Genomic DNA, 19,231 nt, shown 5'->3' with positions numbered 1-19,231 from the left:
TAAAAGATGCATTTGATTTCCATAAAAAGGTAAACAGGGACTGGCACCTTTTTCGAAAATCTTTCAACCTATTCTTATGATCGCAGATTCATTGTGAGTACCTTAAACAAACAGTATTATGGCTCATTTCTAATATGACCAAATTATATACAAACAAATTTGTCAACTTAAAGCGCAATACAACAGAAATTGTCTGATAATCGTTCATGTTACCATTAAACTAGAACTAAATTCAAAGTCCAATCGAAAAAAAATCAACCTTATGCAAATGCACTGTTCCATGTACATTGTACATGTATAAGATTATAATTGATTTTGGAACATTCAAATACTAAATGAAAGATGAATTTAGGTCTGTTTTGTAGGATTTTTTCACAATGTTTAACAACCCAATTGTGAAACAGTTACATACTTTGGATAGAGATTTTGTCAAATAGAAATATGATAACAGATGTATTGATATTCAATTGTGTCAATCGGTAATCCTCGGGTGACTTCGCTTCTCTCCTTCTGAGGTACGGAATCGGCCGAGTTGTGACGATTGTCAATTGCGTAAGATTGATTTCTATCCAACGCAGCTCAATTAAATTCTACTTAGCCTACTAAATTATTGCGCAATACCCAAAGTTTTATATTCATTGTCAGCCTTAACGCACGTAATGACACAAAATAAAAATTAAACTTAATACAACTTAAAACAAGTGCATTTACTATTTGAATGTTCAAAAATTAATTATAATCTTATACATGTACATGGAACTGTGAATTTACATAAGGTTGATTTCTTTTTGATTGGACTTTGAATCTTAGTTCTAGTCTAATGGTAACATGAACGATTATCAGACAATTTCTATTGTATTGCGCTTTAAGTTGACAAATTTGTGTGCATTCCCTTAAATATATTTGAATACAGTTTATGTCGTAAAATCGAAAAACTCTGACTTTTTTTTTTTTTTTTTTTTATTAATTAATAGAAAGCGTCCAATTTTATCAATTACAAATATTAAGCAAGAGGAGCGGTGGGAGGGGTTGTCATCCAGAATTCCCGAAAAAATAAAGCATTATTTCCTTGTTCCGAAAAAATAATCATTAATTCCCTGGTCCCAAAAAGGGTGATTCCCGAATTCCCGAGACAAATTATGTCCCGATCCCGAATACCCGCAGATAAAAGAGTACTTTACCTACGTCCCGAAAAATGTCCTTTCGCCCCTCATGGAAGAAAGTTCTTTGCTTAGGAAGATGTCTTAAAAACGCGGAAATGAATTAATCTTACCCGGAGAAATCATATATGTATTTTTACAAGTTTCCCTAAATGACTTCTTCTTCATATGCTTTCAGAAATTATACATCAGAGTTTTTCGATTTTACGACATAAACCATATTCAAATTTCATTCATTGTTTTTTCTCCTTCATATACTTTCAGAAATTATACGTCTGCTCGTGTGTAAATAGTTATCAAAGGTACCGGGCTTTTAATTTGATACGCCAGACGCGCGTTTCGTTTACATAAGACTCATCAGTGACGCTCAGATCATTTTAAAACATTTTATGATTGCGTTTTTCATGCGCCACAAAAACAAATAAACTCACTAATGTTCTTTATTCATAAATTGATGCCCCTTGCGCACTTAAAACTAAGGACAACATTGTTTTACGAATTTCATTTATATTGATTTAGAATTAAATAGTTCAAAACGGATTAGATTTTAATTGTCGTTTTAGTATGAAATGTTGTACATTGCAACAACAAGTCATTTAAAGAAACTTGTTTAAATACGTATACAAACTCTCCGGAAAAGATTAACTCCTTTCCGCGTTTTTAATACATTTTACTAAGCAAAAATAACCCTTTGAACGTTAGACATTTTTGTAAGATTAATGGTGTTTCAAATATGGCAAATTTCATACGAATTTTAAATTTTACACCGAAAAACTGTGCGCATAGAAAGCTTGGTTTGGTTCGTACAATGCATTACACCTTTAAAATAACACGAGAATCGGTTTAGAACGAAACCTTATGACAAAAAAAAAAAGAACTTGCTTTATTCTTGCCATTGTTAATTTGACATATATACAGAGGATCATTACAAAAGACCTGCATATGATCTATTAATTTCTCAGATAATTCATGATACAAAGCTTGTTTTTCCTATCAGGATTTCCCTAATAGAGGTTTGCTATTTCAAGGAAGCTTCTGAACCAGGAGACCTTAATGTAACAGTTGATGTAAAATAAGAAGATGTGATGTGATTAGCCATGAGACAATTATCTAGAAAGAAAAAATGGACAACGATGTGAACAACGAAAGGTCTTCAAATACGCATACAATGAAGTAAGCTATAAAAGGCAATGGATGAAAAAATGTGAAACAATATAAAATAAACAGCATCCTGATTCACAATATGATACTATATATACAAAATACAATCATGCCATAGTAAGGAAGAGCAACCACTGTAATTAAAGGTCATAACTTAGGACTGGCGTATTCAGATTGATAGCGCTTAACCCCAAATATAACGAAAAAATCACATTGAAAAGCTCAGATTTGGTAAAAAATCTTTAAAAAGGAAATGAAAGCTAGTTTATGTTATATTTTATTCCAAAAGCAATAACCTTATATGACACCAAAGCCCAATATTAGACAAACCAAGTTCTACCAGGCAAACATTTCATTCAATCAGTACACCTTCATTGGACTCATTTAAAAGACATTATATAATGGAATGTTTTAAAGACGATAAAATTAAAATGTTGTCGAAGTAACAATCCCTTCCTATTTATATACAAACAAAATTTTGTTCTGGGTATACACCTACAAGACAAGACAACACAACACAAACATAGCAAAAATACGTCTCGAAAGCGACATACATTCTTAAACGAAAGACGTTAGCTATTCAATCAGCTATACAATGTGCCAAACTCCATATCGTCTCGAGTCTGATCAAGTTGCAAATGAAGTTAGCAGAAACAAAGATCTGTTATTGACACTTAAGTCTTCTAATAACGAAAAACCTTAAAATATGAAAAGCGAAAGCCACTGACAAAGTTCCTGACTTGGGACAGATATATGAAAATGAAGCGGGACTTAACTAGTGTATGATATAAAAATCCTTCCCTTTCCGATTTCAAATTAATAAAACGTATACAAAGAGCATATAGTACAAACTCTAAAATAACGATATAAATGATAACAAAAAAAAAAACACAAATAAAAAACTAACAAAACATGTTTTAAAGTAATTGAAAGCAAGCTCAAAGTACTGAACCTGTTGATAAGAGATAAGCAACATGACTTATGTCACTAGTTGAGCAGTAACTGCTTACACTCTCGTGGTCGAAATTACACCCAAAGTTTAAGTTGTTTTTGTTTCCTACTAAATATTACTGCGTAGTATGTTGTGCACTGTTGGCTGTCTTTTTCTGTTGTCATGGTGCTGTTTGACCTTAATTCGACCTATGCATTTAATTAAACCATGTTTAAGATTTATTTTACACAGTTTTTTTAAATTTAAAGGTAATCTCCCAGTGTTTTACTAGTAAGTAAAAACATATTGCGTTCATGATTTTTAACATTTTTTAATTCAGTTAGAGCAGAGCCCTTAATTTGACCGTTGGCAGCATGTTTCACTTATTTTGATTTTCAACAAATTGCTATTCAATAAGTTTGAGTCATTCGAAATATTCAAGAATTTTCCAATTTCGTGTTGTTCTATATGCAAGTGTAGTAATTTGTAATCACTAGGAAGAAGATCTCGATCGTGTAAGAACACCTTTAACCGCATTTTTTTTTATCCATGTAACGCTTCTTTCTTCATATGAAAAGTATGCGTCGTACATAAAGTTTTCGTGTAAATCTTTCTCAACAACTCGTCTGACTTTCCTATAAATGTAAATAATTATTTTGCATTTATAGTTATAAATGACTATAAGCGGTATTTAAATACAGAAGATACATGCAACCAATACTATTCCAACTTGAAGCCACATAGTAGATTTTGTTCACCTATGTTTAGTTATAACCCAGAAGAAAGTTTCCATTTTGTGTTTATTTTGCTGGTGTATCATTAAATACTATATAATTCCACCAATTTAACTTTGAATCCATATTGAATAATGGAAAAATTCGCTTGAACCGACTTTGAAACCACCCATGATTCTGTAATGAGGAGTACCCAAATTGCATCCATGCTTAAATTCACATCCGTAATATCGAATAACTAAGATTTTGTCTTATTTTTCCAAATATTTAGAACAATTTGACAATAGTCCATGCTTACTCTTCATTTTGTAAGATACGCTGTTCCATTAAAGTCGTAAAATAATCACCTTTTTCTCGATTTGTCACTCCACTAATTACCTTATAAACAAAATAAAGGAATCTTATTATGAAAAAGGGAATGGGCAGGGCAAATAGTTACCTTTTCTGTACATAAAAGATGCGGACCTATATTAAGGACACTTGTATGTACCTGAATTACATATTTTGGCCTATCATTTAGGAATTTTGTTAAATGCTTGTCCCCTGTAAGATGCTGCAATTCAGTGGTCACAAGTTCCTGTCTGTCATATAATTTTTGTTTGCTTTTATACCCTCGCTCCGAAGGAGGGTACACTGTTTTAATCCCTGTCTGTTCGTATGCACATGCGTCCAAAGAATTTCCGTCACATTAATTTTTTCCCAGGAATTAGAAACTAGAATTTTTTGAAACTTGTTATCAACCTTAATGTGAACATACCATACCGTGTGATGCGTTTTTTTTTTTTTATTAATTATCTGTTTATTGAATACATACTAATATATCCTAACCAATATTGGCCTAGCATGAAATGTTTCAGGCATTTTTCTAGAGAGCTCCCGAAATTCTCTGTCAGACTTCATGTGAAGAGGCCATACCATTTGATGTTCTTTCAGATAAGTCGTTCATCACTTTCTTGGTAATCTTCATACTGATATATTTTTACACATAATGATCATGTACTGTAATGACTTGGCCAAGCGAAATTCCTTGGAAAACATGTGTATTTTCATGTCGAGCACCTGTTATCGGCTATGATTCAATTTTTGGCTATTTTAAAGTTTGACACCGGTTCTCACCTTTTTAATTCAATTCATTATACTTTCAGTGTTCTATTCATACAGTTTTCCCAGTGTTCAACCATTTTTATTGTTGTAGAATTGAGACAACTTGTGTAGTTAACTTTCGCTTTAGCGTTGCAACCGCCATTTCCGGCACAATGATTTGTGTGTATTGATTATGCAAATGAGCTGACCTTTGTGTAACCTCAGGTGAACTTTATGTATCACTAGCGTAAAACAGTGTATGAATACTATAGCGGTTGTAGATCGATTATTACAAGATTATTGTATTAAAACTATATTGTTTGTGATTGTAAATTGTACTAAGATGATTTTTATGTTCCGTAAACATGTTGTTTACGTTTTTATGTACTTAATTCTAGCAATCGGGGATTATTTTCGTTCTTGTCAGGCCCGTTCACAGTTCCCAGTTCGTTTCCCCGTTAAGAACCGTTCGTTACCCCGATAGCTTCATCGGGGTATAAAAAGCTTGCATCCGTTCATCAGGGGCTCTTCCTACCTTGTCAGTCTTTGAGAGACGTTGCTTTATTTTCGGTTAGTCATCATATTTAGCAGACGCTGGTATTTTACCATGTATTTCATGAGATTTTAAGCAGTTTTACTGCAGTTTATAACATTTGGCTTTTTAAATACACATGTGTGTAGCTCTTTCAATTGCTAGTGCAGTTGATTTATCTAAATTACCAAATATTTGGACTTGTTCTGTTCATTATAAGTCTTTGTTTTCTAAGACTTAGATCAGAATCAAAAATGGAGTTAATATAATTGTACATGTACATATAAATAGCTGGTCTATTTATTCAGGCTAGCTTTCATTTGCTAACCTGTTTCTTTGAGGTAAACGGATTAAAGTTACATGCCTTCCCCATTCCCCTTTTCCCGTCCCATTTTGTTAAGGACATTTTGTTAAGTATCCTGTTTGCTGAGATTTTCCAGCATTCAGAGAGAATATTTATAAATCCTGAATATTTGTTAGGTTAGGAATTGTAAGAAGCTAGAATAATTAAACTTCTTTTTAAATACTCTCAGTCTCAGTGATTGAAGTTTGTCTTCCTGTGCTTTCTCCAGGAGGTTTAAGTCTAGTAAATAATATAACAAAGTACTGTTATTTTTAATGTGTAATTTATTAGAAGATAATAGCTTTATTTAAAACATAGATATGATATATAAATTATTAGTTAGTTGGTTGAACACTGTGGTAAAATAACTGGAAACATAGTTAGAAATATATTCTAAAAAGTTATTAAAACTGTAATTGGTTTCTCTGTGATACAAAAATTTCATTTCCTATTGTTAATTATCCATTTTTAGATGGTGACGTTCCCTTGTCACCATCTTATGGTGTTTATATATCTCAACTTGTACGATTCGCTCGTGTATGTAACAATGTATTAGATTTTAGCGAGAGAAATTTATGTATTACTGAAAAATTATTACACCAGGGTTTTCGATATCACAAACTGGTCAAAACATTTACTAAATTTTATCACCGGTATAAGGAAATAATTCGTAAATATAACTCAACATGCAGACATCTTATACGTTCAGGTATTTCACATCCAAAGTTTTATGGAAATATTCTTTATAAAGCACAAAAATGTCAGTATTCTCCTCAGAAACTAACAAAACCTTTAAATAGACTTATTAAAAGGGGATATAGTTACGATACTGTTGTCAGGTCATTAAAGATTGCATATTTTGACTTTAACATTGATTCACTGATAGGGTCTTTGCATCGGAACTAAACACATTTATTTAAAAAAAAAACAGTTGTTGGCATGACACGGGTTATGTTCTTCTCATATATTTTATGATAGTATGATACTAAACCCCTAACGGGAGGGATTGTACCTGATATTCATATGATGAAGACATAATCTTTCAATCAGTTTAATTGAGGTCTGGAGCTGGCATGTCAGTTAACTGCTAGTAGTCTGTTGTTATTTATGTATTATTGTCATTTTATTTATTTTCTTTTGTTACATCTTTTGACATCAGACTCGGACTTCTCTTGAACTGAATTTTAATGTGCGTATTGTTATTCTTTTACTTTTCTACATTGGCTAGAGGTATAGGGGGAGGGTTGAGATCTCATAAACATGTTTAACCCCGCCGCAATTTTGCGCCTGTCCCAAGTCAGGAGCCTCTGGCCTTTGTTAGTCTTGTATGATTTTAATTTTTAGTTTCTTGTGTATAATTCGGAGTTTAGTATGACGTCCATTATCACTGTACTATTATGCATATTTAGGGGCCAGCTGAAGGACACCTACGGGTGCGGGAATTCTCGCTACATTGAAGACCCATTGGTTGCCTTCGGCTGTTGTTTGCTCTATGGTCGGGTGGTTGTCGCTTTGACATATTCACCATTTCCTTTCTCAATTTTAATATAAATTATATGAAATGTTTTACGTTTAATACACAATTATGCTCGTAAATATCTTGTTTATTTGTCAGTAAACTTACACGATAATAGTCCAGTCTGGTCTCTGGTTGTTGGTGTCATAACACTGTCTCATGGGAGAATAGATCCTCTTGCTATGCTTAGACGAGAGACTATTTGATTGTCAGACAGTAATATTCATCTGTTTGTACCAGACCTTCGGTTCCACTTCCTTAGTGCTAGTTTATATGTCAACTATTTAGAGGTTCTGCCTCTAACTTACAGAGATCATCTGTTCTATAAACTACATGACAGGAGTGTGTTGATTTCCACAGACTAGAGCGTATCTGAATATCCCCTTACAATTTTCATCCCCTCCCCCTTATTTATGTATTAATGCGTTTGATTCTTGAGCTTAAAGATAGTGAGGTGTTTTAATCCCTTTAACCTAATTAAAACTCTTCCCCCTTAGATAATAACTTCTGAATATAAAGTACACCCGTGTTTAAACCATTCTCTGTTTTAGACTAGTTATTCTAGTCTATTGAGGTTCCCTGTGTACCTGAAACACAGGTGGTGGCAGCAAAGTAACAAGACACCCGTTTGGCCAGTTATTACATTGGTGGCAGCGGTGGGATACTCAACAGCTACCCGAGTATCCAGTGATACGAACCCATACCTAGAAATAGTAATACGAATAAACAGAGATGATGAAAACAAGATCAACCAGAGACCACAGTGGTGAAGACACCTATGATACCGAGATCACAACTGAATATAGTGAAAAATTTGAGTCCTCTGATGAATATGATGAGGCAGAAGCCACAGTTATAAAAAGACCCAATAAGAGTGTACCTGCACTCAGTACTAATACAAGAATGAAAAAGAGAGTTTACAGGAATTTAAGGTCCCCATCAACTGTTCACAGAGAAACAATGCCACCCTCTCCTACCTTGCATGGTGCACCTGATAGTCCAGACAAGGCTATACAGAACAACAATATGGGGCTTCTTGAAGGCATTACAACTGTCATGAGAAGTATGATGTCGGAAGTCGTACAGGTCATGAGAAACATGACTGAAACTATTATATCCAGTATACATAGTCCCCCTGTCCCCCCTGTAAAGACACTGACGAGGAAGAGCCGCAGAGGCAGGTCCTCTTTCCCATCAGCTATAAAGTCCCCAAGAAGAAGTAATCGAAACCGCCATATTAGCTCGTCTAGTAGTAGTTCTAGCGACAGTGATTCCGAGTCCAGCGGTGATGAAGATAGGAGTCCGAGGGTCTCCAAAAGTAAACAACAGAATAGTAATAGACTACCCATTTTTACAGGAAAAGAAAAGTGGAAAGTTTGCTTTAACAGGTTTGAAGCTGTTGCCCACCTGTTCAGCTGGTCCAAGAAAGAAAAGTTGGCCGAATTATTACATAGATTGCAGGGGACAGCCGGTGACTTTGTCTATGACCAGTTGTCTAGCAAAGTTACCCAATCTTACAGAAGACTGGTTAAAGAATTAGAAAATAGATTTGGAGAGATAGATACAACCAAAATTTATATTTCTAGGTTCAATGGTAGACGGCAGCATACTGACGAGTCAGTACAGAATTTTGCTGCTGAATTGAAAATGCTGTACGACAAAGGTTACCCCCACAGAGACCAAAGGACCAGACAGGAAGACTTATTAAGGAATTTCCTTTTAGGGCTTCTAGATGAGAGTGTCAGGATACATGTGGAACTAAATAAAGAGCCCAGCTCCATAGAAGAAGCCGTGTATTTTTCTGTACAGTACCAAGAAACTTGTCGCTACCATAATGAAGACTTTAATTTCTCCGAAGGTTTCAACCAGGTTAACCGAAAGCCCATTCGTCAGATCCAGCAGCAAGATTCTGTACAGAGGCAATTTGATCCCAGACCTCAGAAAGACAAGAGATGTTATAATTGTGATCAAGTTGGTAATTTTGCTAGGCAATGTCCCCTTCCCAGGAGATATAGGAATGCACCTAACCAAAATGGAAACAACAGACCAGCATCTTTTAACCAGAATGTACCTGCTCCTTTCCAGCCAAGGCCAAGAAATGATAATTTTGGACCTGATACCCGTTTGAATCCGAATGTACCTGATACCCGTTTGAATCAAAATGCTCCTGATTTTGTGAATGACCAAGACCCTTTAAACTAAAGACGGTCAATTCTATGTGCCGAGAAGAGACCCATGATGAGCATGAAAATGGCCAGAATATTTATTTTGTTGATGTTAATGAATCAAGTGAGTTTTCTATTGTTGATGAAGGACTCAAGGAACCCCAAATTAAAATCTATGATGATCATAATGTATTGACGCATCAAGTTGATAAATGTATGGCAGAGACCCAGCCTAAAATGGCCCATATTGAAGTACTGGACCATATCCCTAGTATTGAAATTGATAAATGTATGGCAGAGACCCAGCCTGAAATGGTCCATATTGAAGTATTGGACCATACCCCTAGTACCATATCCCATGATTTTGTGGAGGAAAAACAGTTTATTTTAGTGGATTTAGGCCCACCAATAGAGTTAGAAAGTACAGAGGAGATTGTTAATACAGTTGAACCAAGTATTGAGGTCCAAGAGGAGATAATCTTGCCTCGAGACCTTGAAGATATTGATATTTTTTAAATTTTTGCAGGTTCTGAAATGCAGGGGTATTTAAAACAGAAGAACCTATATTAAAACCAGTTTTTAAGATTGAAAAGAAGTCTAGACAGGATGGAATTTATATAGATGGGATAATAAATGATGTACCCACTATTTTCACAGTGGATACAGGAGCCGCTAGGACCGTTCTATCTGAAGAGTTATATCTAAAAATACCTGAAGAAGTCAGGCCACCTTTGGTGCAGTCCCACTCGCTTATTGGAGCTGATGGAAACCCACCCAGAGAGTTGGGAACAGCTGATTTTGGAGTGAGACTTGGAAATTTCAGTTTTAATATGGAGCTTGTGGTAGCGCATATTGCGGATAGCGTTTTGCTAGGATTGGATATCCTTGTTATGGGCAAAAAGGGTCCTGCTGAAATAAGGTTGGCTGACCAAGTTTTACATTGGAATGAACAAAATATTCCATTTAAATTTATTGGTGAATTTAGTAAAGTTAGAAAGGTTGTAGCTGCTGACAGTACAGTTGTACCAGGATACAGTGAGCTTATCTTGGAGACATATATAGAGAAAACAGATTTAGACGGTTGGTTGTCTCATCAAGAATTTTTGATTGAACCATCTGATGATTTTATGGAACAATCTAGTTTTATAGTTTCTACCTGCCTAGTTGATCTTGCCCGTCATGTGACGGGTTCGGTTAGACTTATGAACCCTTTAATGAATGAGGTGACCATACACCAAAACACGGTTATTGGTACAGCACATTTAAATGAATTCGAAATTATACCCTTAATGAATATCGAAGATACCTCTGAGAATGAAACATCCAGATACTCGAGTGTTCGACGATTACCCCTAAATCAACCTAAAGATACCCCGTTAGAGTCTAAGATTCCTGAATTTGAAGGATCAGTACCAAGGATGAGACCTGAACCTAAACCTAATATTGGTACCAGTAATGGGGAACTAGATGAAGCTCACAACATTCCTCCCAACCTCTTAGAAGTTTTTGAGAAGGCCCAGAATGGTAGGACTAAGACTGAAATTATAGAGATTGCTTCACTTTTACATGATTTTGAAGACATATTTTCAAAAAATGAAGACGACATTGGGTTGACTCACCTCATTGAGCACAGTATTGATACTGGAACAGCCAAGCCTATTAAGCAGCCTCCTAGGCGAGTACCTTTAGCATTTGCAGAGAAGGAAAGAGAAATTGTCCAACAGATGGAAAGACAGGGCATTATTAGAAAGTCCACGTCACCCTGGGGAAGTCCTTTATGTCTTGTTTTAAAGAAAAGTACGACGAATATCATTAAAGTAGGACCAACGATAGATTTTCGCGCGGTAAATAAACTATGTCAGGACGACGCTTTTCCCCTTCCCAGAATCCAAGACTGCCTAGATACAATAGCCGGTTCCACCCTATTTACTTGTGTAGATTTACTATCTGGTTATCATCAGGTCCCGGTGAAAGAATCCGATATCCCTAAGACCCCTTTTGTTACTAAATATGGATTGTACGAGTTTACCCGAATGCCCATGGGACTTAAATCATCCGCCCAAACTTTTCAGCGTTTAATGGAGTTGGTACTACAAGGCCTTCAATGGTCCATATGTCTTATTTACTTAGATGACGTTATAATTTTCGGCAAAAATTTTGTAGAACATATGGCAAGATTACGATTGGTACTACATAGAATAAGAGAAGCCGGCTTAAAATTAAAACCAGAAAAATGTCAGTTTTTACAGACCGAAGTTAAGTTTCTAGGGCATGTGGTGTCGGGAGACGGTGTTAGACCAAATCCAGACAACCTGATGAAAGTGAGGCAATGGGACGCTCCTCAGTCCGTCACTCAGGTCAGGCAGTTCCTAGGACTAGCCAGTTATTATCGAAGGTTTATACAACATTTTTCCCAAATAGCTTCCCCCATGATAAATTTAACCAAGAAAGGCGAAAATTTCATTTGGTCCCCAGAATGTCAGGAATCTTTTCTGAAAATAAAAGATTTGTTGATGACGGCCCCAATAGTAGCATACACAATAGACCAGGGGGGATATATCTTAGATACGGACGCCTGACACCGGCATTTGTGCCGTGTTGAGTCAAGTACAGGAAGGTCAAGAAAAAGTAATTGCCTATGGCAGCCGGACACTCAACAAAGCGGAAAGAAATTATTGTGTTACTGATAAAGAGCTGCTGGCTTTACGCTATTTTATAGAGTACTACCGACAATACCTTTTGGGTAGAAAGTTTTCGGTACGGGTCGACCACCAACCTTTGATTTGGCTTTTTAGCCTAAAGGAGCCAAAGGGGCGTATCGCCAGATGGAATGAAATTTTATCTGCATATGATTTTTCAATTATACATAGACCCGGAACGAAGCATGGAAATGCTGATGGTTTATCTCGTTGTCCCCAAGAACAGTGCTTATGCTCTGAAAATGACACTTTAGAAAGTTTAAAGTGTGGACCCTGTAATAAATGTGTTAAGAGATCCCGAGAAATGGAGAGTACTCTTATAGCAAATAACCCCAAATTTATTGTCCCTATTAGGGCAGTTACAAGAAGTGAAACTGCTAACTTGGAAAAGAAGTATTGGACAAAATGGAAAGAGAAATATAACTCTAGCCAACTGACCCAGTATCAAGAAGATGATGCGGATATACGCCCTATTCTTGATGGCTTACAAAAAAGTGAAAAGCCAACTGATTTGACCCTTAGTAGCCCAACAACCAGGCATTATTTCAACCTGTGGGACTCTTTAACTTTATTAAACAATGTTGTTTATAAAAAGTTTTATCAGAGTAATGGCTCTGTTCAACACCTTCAATTGTTGACCCCATCCCGTTTTATATCTGAAGTGCTAACGTTAGCTCATGATTCCCCTTTATCCGGCCATTTTGGACGAAAGAAGACCCTTGCCCGTATTAGACTTGAATTTTACTGGTATGAGATGAAAGACGATGTAGCCATTCACCTCTTGAAATGTGACCAGTGTGCCCAAAGCAAGTTCCCTAACAAGAAGCCAAGAGCGCCCATGAGATTCATTTCAGTAGGAGCCCCATTGGACAGAATATCCATTGATATTGTTGGCCCCCTACCCAAAACAGTTCGGAACAATAAATACTTCCTTACAGCTACCGACCACTTTACTAAATGGACAAAAGTTTATCCAATCCCTGACCAAACAGCTGAGACGTGTGCTCAAAAGATTTTGGATGAATTTATCGGCCGTTTTGGTTGCCCTGAAAGTCTACATTCTGACCAAGGAGGCAGTTTTGAAAGTGAGATTTTCCAGCAATTATGCCAAATGTTACAGGTTAGGAAAACTAGAACCAGCGCCCGTAATCCCAAAGGTAATGGCCAATGTGAACGAGTCCACAGAACCATACTGCAAATGTTACGAGCCTATTTAAAAGGAGACCAGTCTGACTGGGATAAACATTTAGGGTGTCTAATGGCCGCCTACAGATCCAGTGAAAATGATTCGACCGGTCTTACCCCTAACATGTTGATGCTTGGACGCGAAGTCAAGACCCCCTTAATTTAATTTTTGGCTACAATCAACCCGAGGAGATCAGCGTTTCTTTTGGAGACTATGTGTCCAAGCTAAGGCATAGAATGCGTGTAACGCATGAAATATGTAGACGTTTCATGTTGAAAACAGCCAAACGAAGAAAGGACCACTATGACGTGAGATTGTCCCTTAACAGCTATAAACCTGGGGATCCAGTTTGGCTACTTAACGAAATCAGAAAAGAAAGAGTTTGTCAGAAATTAAAACCTGTTTATGTCGGGCCCTGTATTATTTTAAAGAAAATGAACAGTTTGAATTACTGCATTCAACTGGACAAGGAAGGACCTGTCAAAGTTGTTAACCATGACAAGTTGAAACCCTACCAGGGAAACCGGTATCCGGAATGGGGCTCTCGCGCGGTCAAAATATACAAACGTCAGAGTAAATGATAATCATTTTGATGCTGTTAATGTTGATAGTGACCAAATTTTAACATTAAATATGTATATATATATGATTATTTTCGTTCTTGTCAGGCCCGTTCACAGTTCCCCGTTCGTTTCCCCGTTAAGAACCGTTCGTTACCCCGATAGCTTCATCGGGGTATAAAAAGCTTGCACCCGTTCATCAGGGGCTCTTCCTACCTTGTCAGTCTTTGAGAGACGTTGCTTTATTTTCGGTTAGTCATCATATTTAGCAGATGCTGGTATTTTACCATGTATTTCATGAGATTTTAAGCAGTTTTACTGCAGTTTATAACATTTGGCTTTTTAAATACACATTTGTGTAGCTCTTTCAATTGCTAGTGCAGTTGATTTATCTAAATTACCAAATATTTGGACTTGTTCTGTTCATTATAAGTCTTTGTTTTCTAAGACTTAGATCAGAATCAAAAATGGAGTTAATATAATTGTACATGTACATATAAATAGCTGGTCTATTTATTCAGGCTAGCTTTCATTTGCTAACCTGTTTCTGAGATTTTCCAGCATTCAGAGAGAATATTTATAAATCCAGAATATTTGTTAGGTTAGGAATTGTAAGAAGCTAGAATAATTATACTTCTTTTTAAATACTCTCAGTCTCAGTGATTGAAGTTTGTCTTCCTGTGCTTTCTCCAGGAGGTTTAAGTCTAGTAAATAATATAACAAAGTACTGTTATTTTTAATGTGTAATTTATTAGAAGATAATAGCTTTATTTAAAACATAGATATGATATATAAATTATTAGTTAGTTGGTTGAACACTGTGGCAAAATAACTGGAAACATAGTTAGAAATATATTCTAAAAAGTTATTAAAACTGTAATTGGTTTCTCTGTGATACTAATATAAATTATATGAAATGTTTTACGTTTAATACACAATTATGCTCGTAAATATCTTGTTTATTTGTCAGTAAACTTACACGATAATAGTCCAGTCTGGTCTCTAGTTGTTGGTGTCATAACACTGTCTCATGGGAGAATAGATCCTCTTGCTATGCTTAGACGAGAGACTATTTGATTGTCAGACAGTAATATTCATTTGTGCGATAGTCTGTTTGTACCAGACCTTCGGTTCCACTTCCTTAGTGCTAGTTTATATGTCAACTATTTAGAGGTTCTGCCTCTAACTTACAGAGATCATCTGTTCTATAAACTACATGACAGGAGTGTGTTGATTTCCACAGACTAGAGCGTATCTGAATATCCCCTTACAATTTTCATCCCCTCCCCCTTATTTATGTATTAATGCGTTTGATTCTTGAGCTTAAAGATAGTGAGGTGTTTTAATCCCTTTAACCTAATTAAAACTCTTCCCCCTTAGATAATAACTTCTGAATATAAAGTACACCCGTGTTTAAACCATTCTCTGTTTTAGACTAGTTATTCTAGTCTATTGAGGTTCCCTGTGTACCTGAAACACAGGTGGTGGCAGCAAAGTAACAAGACACCCGTTTGGCCAGTTATTACAGTACGGCATTAGCGGCACATCATTTTAAGTTTCTAAAATTCAGAGCACCCTGCAAATCGGTAGCAACATTATATGATCATGTTATACCGTTTGATTGGTTTCCACATTCAGTTGTGTTAATCAACTTCATTTTTACCGAATATTTTAATAAGTTACCAAATAACAGTAAGAAAATCAATACAAAAAAATCAATATAATCGTTACCTATCACCTTTTTCCCCATAGTTGCACTTGCACATTCATGCTTTTGACGGATATCATAAAAAATGATACTGTCCTTTTTCACAGGAAATGTCAGTCTCATATTAGCTCTGATGACCAACAAGGCAACCAAATGTAAGGGAACCGCTAATGATGGTAGAAATATTTCCGAAATATCAGCTTAAATATATCATTATCTACAAAAATACAACAGCACTCGGCTCTTGCTTATCTATGATTAAATGTATTTAGTCATTTACAAGCCACTATTAACGTGAATTTACTTGAAGCTACACATGGAGATGGTCAATTCTCAAACTAATTGCAATTCAAAGATGCACAGATGCTTCCAAGAAAGAATCAACACAGAATTTAAAATACACCTGTCGAAGACGGTCACCCGCATACAAAACAAACAAAAATCACCAGCAAGAAGAACTCGATCGTGTAAGAACACCTTTAATCCCCATTCTTATTCAATTTTTTGAAGAAGAAACTTTTTTATCCATGTAACGCTTCTTTCTTCATAAGAAAAATTTGCGTCGTACAAATTTTCATAAAGTTTTCGTGTAAATCTTTCTCAAAAGCCCGTCTGACTTTCCTATATATGTTAAGAAGTATTATCCATCTATAGTTTTAAATAGCTATAAGAGGTATTAAAATACAAGTGCTTGCAACCAATACTATTCCAACTTGAAGCCACATTGCAGTCTGCAAAGTCTTTCTTTGTATCTCGTGTTATCTCCCTTAATACGGATTGCTTGTCATTTGACATTATACAGTTATAAGTGTCTCCGTTATAGAATGTTACTTTTGTTTGTTCAAACCACAGAAAAAAGTCAAGTGTATCACACGAACATATCAAAGCGTTGTTATTCAAATTCAGGAGAATGCTTCGATTTGAAAGTTTCATTTTGTCGATTCAAAGCTTTATCTTACGATCTATAGAAGTACATGTAATTAAATTACCAGTAAGAATCAAAGACTTTTGAAATCTCGTAACAGAAGTTGGAATGGTCCAAAACAGGATGTTTGGATATGTTTAAATTATGAATTTAAAAGTCTAAATCCACTAGTATTGTGCAAATAACATCGGAATAAACAAACAGACTGCTTTCTTGCAAATGCTTTTTATTTCTACTTATATCCAGTACAATAAAAGTACTAAGATGTCTGAAAACTCCCTGTAAGTATTGTTATGTTAATGAAATTATCATTTATCTTCAAAACTTCAAGTGATTTAAATCCAGCAAAAGCATTCGCTTGAATTTAAGATATATTATTTTTGCTTTAAATTAGGCTTTCTATTTTCAAATAATTGACGAATGCATTGTTTGACAGCACGCGTATTCAATTATTTGAAAGTGATAACTCGTCAATGTCTCAATATAAGATATATATCTTCGATTTTCACAATGAGCAACGGGCATATATTTTCTATTCCTACTATACGTACAAGACATTAATTGTACCCCATTAACAAGTATTATGATAATGGATAAAAGTAGCAATTTCTTAATTTAAAAATTGCAATTTACTATCAATACTGAAATTGCTATTGAAGATTTTTTAATATCTTTTAACGTCTTATATTTGCTTTATTTGAATAAGACACTTTTAGTGTATTCCTTTATGACAATTCAATAGTGTACAGTATACAACGAATTTGAGGTTCAATTTGAATACAAGAATTTGTTAAGTAAAATGTGTATTGTATACGAGGCGAATGAATTCGATCATATCATTCACAAGGTAAACTATAAATTATTGATCAATAATACTAATGATAGTATTGTAAAAATTATGTTTAACAATACGAGGCTTTCGTGCAAACAATATCATTGAAATTACACGTATGGTAACTGTCAACATCCGGGTTCTCTTGTTACATAGTGTAAAGTTGTCAAATTTGCAGGCATTGAATATCTATATATGTAGAAAATAACAAAATACCGAACTACAGTGAAACCTGACTAAACCGAACCCTTTCGGGACTTGAGATTTTGTTCGGTTTTGGCAGGTATTCGGTTTCATCAGGTTCACAATGCATAAAATGTGATATGATTGGTCTTCAGAACAAGTTTGGATTAGACAGGTTTCCGGTTTATTCAGGGTTCGGTTTAATCAGGTTTCACTGTACAAGAAAAATTCAAAAAGGAAGATGTTCATAAAACCTGAAAAAAACCCATAGATTTTATGAACCAACGTAACGACTGGATAATAAATTGTCGTATTCCTTACTTGCTACAGGAATTTTCCTCCCAACAAAATGGTGGGTTAAACCTATCTTTATAACTAGCTCACTCTTCAACTTGTATAGCAGTTGTTTATAGTTCCGTTATATTGACAAAATTTTACGAGCAACCAAAAGAGACTTAATTCTTTAACGTAACAATAATCGGGATCCAGCAGCCGGAATTGTGTAAGCATTCATCATAAATATACAACACAACTGCCTTGAAAAATTTGTACACACATACACGTCAATCTAACAAAGACGTCATTTTTTGTTTTAGTTGATAGTACAGTTTAGTAAACATAACGTTAAATAGATGATATACAACTTTTCCCGATGAAGAACAAATTAGGTAAAATATAAATACAAGGATAAACTAAGTTAAAAAATAACACTACTAAAACTGCATGAGTCCGAATCACATCTCTTAACCTATCCCCAACAGGAACGCCAAAAACCAAAAACTCGAAATTTTGATTCACAAAACCGACTTTATCTTTATTGACAACAGGCATTCATGTTTTTTTTTTATATAAAATCTGAAAAAGCCGCCCCCTGTTTTACATTTAGAGGCTCATGATGTGTTAAAGCAGACGTTTTTTCCATATATCTCGTAGCTAGTGCCCTTTTAAACTACTGAGCCGAATCTAACCAAACTTGGTAATAATCATTATTGGGGTATCTAGTTTAAAAAGTGTTTGATGACCGCGCTTGCCAGATAACAAGTCCGTCATGACTACAAATGGAAAATAAGAGTAAAATAAAATTTTTGTATATTTTCTTGAAAACTATTAAAGATAGAAAGACACTTTTAATAGCAAAAATGATCATCAAGATAAGATATACAAATCAGTCAAATTTGTATGAGTTGTAACAGTTACAAGACTCGTTATAGAATGATTGCCCGTAATTGAAGATTTTTCAACAGTCTTTTTTTTGTGATGTTAGCAAAAAAGAACATTTTGTCATGAATTATATTTTTGTCTACAATGTCAGAGAGTATCCATTGTTGAAGATGGGCGTAGATCAAGGTAAGCGACACAAGCCCTTTAGGGCCTCGAAAGGAATTTACCTTAGAGTTCGGTATTATCATGCCTCTATTATCGTAGCCATCTTTAAACCATCGTTTCCTAGGTTTTAGCAAAATTCCAAAAATACAATACTTAAATGAATTTTCGTTTGATTTTTATTGTGTAT

Source organism: Mytilus galloprovincialis, chromosome 6, assembly GCF_965363235.1.
Source record: "Mytilus galloprovincialis chromosome 6, xbMytGall1.hap1.1, whole genome shotgun sequence".
Taxonomy (NCBI): domain Eukaryota; kingdom Metazoa; phylum Mollusca; class Bivalvia; order Mytilida; family Mytilidae; genus Mytilus; species Mytilus galloprovincialis.
The sequence above is the reverse complement of the archived record's forward strand: the minus strand, read 5'-3'. Positions refer to the sequence as shown.